Raw genomic sequence first — 3,929 nt, forward strand, 5'->3', positions numbered from 1 at the left:
ACCCAAATGGCCCCAGCCCCACCCCCATGGGCCTAAAATCATCCAAAGGGGTCTGAAATCCCCCCTAAACCCCACCCGATTCGGCCTCAAATCAGCCACAGGGGCTGAAAATCCACCCGAAAAGGCTCGGGATCCCCGCAAGGGATCTGAAGCCCACCCTAAACCTGCCCGGTTCGGCCCAAAATCCTCCAAAGGGGCCGAGCCCGAGGCCGAGCCCGGGATCGGCTCCGGGGTCGCTCCGGGACCTCCGCGTCCGCTCCGGGCAGTTTTGGCCGCGGCCCCGGACGGGCCTGGGCGGGACCGGGAGGGACCAGGGAGGGCTCGGGAGGGGTTTGGGCATCTGGGGCTTTTTTGGGCTTTTGGGAATTGTGTTGGGAGTTTATGGGGAATTGTTGGGGTTTTTGGGGAGAATTATTGGGTTTGGAGGCAGTTGGGGGATTTTGGGGAGTTTGGATTTTGAGGGGTTTTATTGGTGCTTTGAGTGAGAAGTTGTTTTCCTGGGGGTATTTGGGGGTTAATTGAAATTTTTTGTGTTGTCTTTAGAATTTTGGAAGGTTTTACTGGGATTTTGTGGGGATTTTGTGGGATCCTCTGGAATTATTTCTGGGTTTTATTGGGATTTTTAGGGGATTTGGAGGCAATTTATTGGAATTGTGGGGGCATTTAATGGGATTCTTTGGGGAATTGGGTTTGTTAGGAATTTTAGTGGGGATTTGGGGGGGTTTGTAGGTTTTTTTTAGGTTGTTGTCGAGATTTCTTTGGTCTCGTGAGTATTTTGTGGGGCTTCTTGTGGTTTTGGAGACATTTTTGGTGGGGATTTGTGGGTTTAATTGGGATTTTGTGGGCTTTTATTGGGATTCGAGGGTGTTCTAATGGGAATTTGTGAAATTTAATTGCGATTTCATGGGGTTTATTGGGACTTTCAGGGGTTTAAAGGAGACTTTGGTGCCTCTCAGCTCTTCCCCACACCCTGGGACAACTCCAAAGCCCCCCAAAATTCCACTAAAACCCCCCAAAATCCCCCAAAAATCCCAATTAAAAACTCCTAAACACCAAAGAATCCCACAAAATCCCAATGGAACCCACCAAAAAAAAAAAAAAAAAAACCAACAAAAACAAACAAAAAAACCCGCCCAAAAATTTCAATAAACCCCCCAAAAAATAACCACCCCAAAACCCTAAAAAAATCCCTAAAATCCAAAATCCTCAAAACCCAAAAAACCCCCATAACCCCACAAACCCAGTAATTCTCTCCAAAATCCAGTAATTCCCCCTAATCTCCCAACAAAATCCCCCAAAGCCCATACATGCTGCCAAAATCCCCCCAAAATCCCCCCAGAGCCCCCCAGACTCACCGGGGGCCGTCCTGGATCAGGGGCCACCAGCCGGTGGAACAGGAGCCACTTCAGGGGGCCCGCGGAGCTTTTTGGGGAGGGGGCACCATGGGAAACCTCCCAAAAATGGGGGAGGGGAACCCCTGTGGCACCCCCTCCCCAGAAAGCCCCCTCCCCCGGTTCAGGAATAGCCAAATTCAAGAAAATGTAAACCAGGCTTGACTTTCCAGAAATTATTTTTGGCAGGGTTTAGCTGCACCCTCCAGGCTCAGGATCACCGGTGTATTTGCAGGTTTTGCTCTGCATCATCAGCCTGCCCAGACTCTGCTCGGTGTTTCACAAATGGAGAAGACAATGGACATTGTGCCAAGCTTCCTTGCAAACAGCAACACCTGCATCAGCATGACAGAAAAGAAGGAAAAAAAAAAAAAAAAGAAAATATTCACCAGTTAGAACAGAGCCAGTGTCCCACCATCTTCCCCTCCACTGTTATTATAGAGGCAAACCTGGGCCTAAAGCTTACACCTCCCAGTTCCTGATGCTATTTGACTTCAGCCTTGACTCCCCCTGATCTACCTGACTGCTGTCCAAGTGGGGCTGGGGATGCTCAGCCTGGAAAGAGGAGACACTGGGGAGGCCTCACTGCAGCTCTGCAGGACTGGAAGGGTCCCACGGGAAAGACGGGGACAGTGTTCAGCCGGGCCCGTGGCAACAGGACAAGGGGGGATGGCTTTCAACTGCAGGAGGCTGACTGAAGTTGGATCTGAGGAAGCTGCTCTTTTACACTGAGGCTGCTGAGGCACTGGCCCAGGCTGTGGATGCCCCATCCTTGGCAACAGGGCTGTGAGCAGCATGGGCTGGGGAAGATTGCTCAGCTCGGAACAAGAAGCTCTTTAGATCCACTGTGATGTCACAGATATGATGTTCCAGCAGGAACCTCCAGCGTCCAGCACAGAGCACAACACAACCACTGGCCCTTGTGTCAGCCCACCCTGTGCCAGCCCTCGTGCCAGCTCACCCTTCACCATGCTCCCTGTCACCCTTCTCGTCACCTGCGCGCTGATACTCCCATCAGTCCTGAAAGCTCTCTGTTGCCTGGATTTTGTCATCCGTCCCTGCAGGATGCTCACATTTGTCCTGAGGAAGGTACGGTGCCATTCCATGGAGGTGGACACCCCCCAGCTGCCCGGCTGGGCTGGAGTTCTGTGGGGATGGGGTAGGACAGGGACCCCACTCTGAGGTGTTGCTACCTCTGCAGGCTGTCCCAGACAGAGAGGACGAGATGGAGGTGGACATGCAGGCTGATAGAGAGGAGAAGATGGAAGTGGATGGAGAAGAGAGTGGAGACGATGCAATGGAAGTGGACATGGAGATTGATACAGAGGAGAAGATGGAAGTGGATGGAGAAGAGAGTGGAGAGGAAGAGATGGAGGTGGACATGCAGATGGATACGGAGGAGGATATGGAAGTGGATGAAGAAGAGACTGGAGAGGAAGAGATGGAGATAGATGTGGAAGAGGGGATGGACGTGGAAATGGAAGAGTACCTTGAGGACATGGACATTGATGAAAAAGATGAGGAAGAGGCCATGATCTTGGGATGAAGAGCAATACCAGCAGCAGGACAGGCATGTGGTCCCCACAGGCAGAGTGGGTCCCCTGCTGCCAGGCTGGGACTGGGCTGGGTGGTCCCTGCTCAGGGATGTGGGACCCAGTGCATTGGGTTCTGGTGGCCATCCCCAGCCTGTGCTGCGCTTGCTGGGCCAGCCTGGGGGCACATGGAAGAGCCCTCTCTGCCTGATTGGAGTGACTGTGCCTCTTGCTTTTCCTCAAGGACCGATGGAGATCCTGGACAGAGACGCCTCCCTTTTGTACATACGTTGTAGAGTTTGTTGTTGTCTTTAGGCCATAGGTTTCAGGGCTTCTTTTTGGCTTCTGTAAATATGTTTCATTGACTTTTGTTGGATATGCTGTTGTGGTTTGACATGGAAGTGAATTCTTTCAGGAAGTTGGGTCAAACCAATCAGTAGTCAAGTTTGGATATTGGCACCTAAAGTGGCCACTAAAGGTGTGGATACGCCTCTGAGAACACAGGGGGTTAAAAGCAGGAACTCCCAAGAGCTCGCTCTCTTTGGTTCCGGTCAGGGTGCAGTGCAGATCTCCCCTGCCCAGCCATGGGGCTGGGTGGGGGAGGGGAAGCCATGTGGCCTGGTCGAGGTGAGCCGAGGGGGCTGAAGGACTGGAAACGAGCCAGCTCCTGTGGATGGAAGGGTGGAGAGAAGTGGAGATGTCTTTGTCATCACCCCCAGCGGGAAGAGGCAGAAAGTGCGGATGGCACCTGTAACTTTGTCGGCGTGGAGGAGAAGGAGAGGGGGGGGAAGGTGCCCAGCCTTGGCCTTGGGAATCGGCTGCTGGGCAGAGATATCAGCCGTCCAGGGAGTCTGAGCTTTTAACCCTTTCCTGAGAAATGAAGGCTTTGTAAAATATTACTCCTCCTTGATTTGAAGTAGAAGAGAGACAGTCTGGGATCCGAGATGATGGAAGAAGAAATTCTTGAGTTGGAAGGAGATGATGGAGTGGCTTGTGGCTGGACTTT

At 52.3% G+C, this 3,929-nt stretch overlaps 1 long non-coding RNA gene across 1 annotated transcript; it reads left to right on the top strand.

The window, feature by feature from the left end:
• The first annotated feature begins 2,346 nt into the window (after positions 1–2,346).
• Positions 2,347–2,771, top strand: LOC137468021 (uncharacterized). The gene is made up of 3 exons (XR_010995699.1): positions 2,347–2,480; positions 2,593–2,674; positions 2,753–2,771. It is a non-coding gene; the product is annotated as an uncharacterized lncRNA (long non-coding RNA).
• Positions 2,772–3,929: the final 1,158 nt, after the last annotated feature.

Source organism: Anomalospiza imberbis, unplaced genomic scaffold (assembly GCF_031753505.1).
Source record: "Anomalospiza imberbis isolate Cuckoo-Finch-1a 21T00152 unplaced genomic scaffold, ASM3175350v1 scaffold_98, whole genome shotgun sequence".
Classification (NCBI taxonomy): Eukaryota; Metazoa; Chordata; class Aves; order Passeriformes; family Viduidae; genus Anomalospiza; species Anomalospiza imberbis.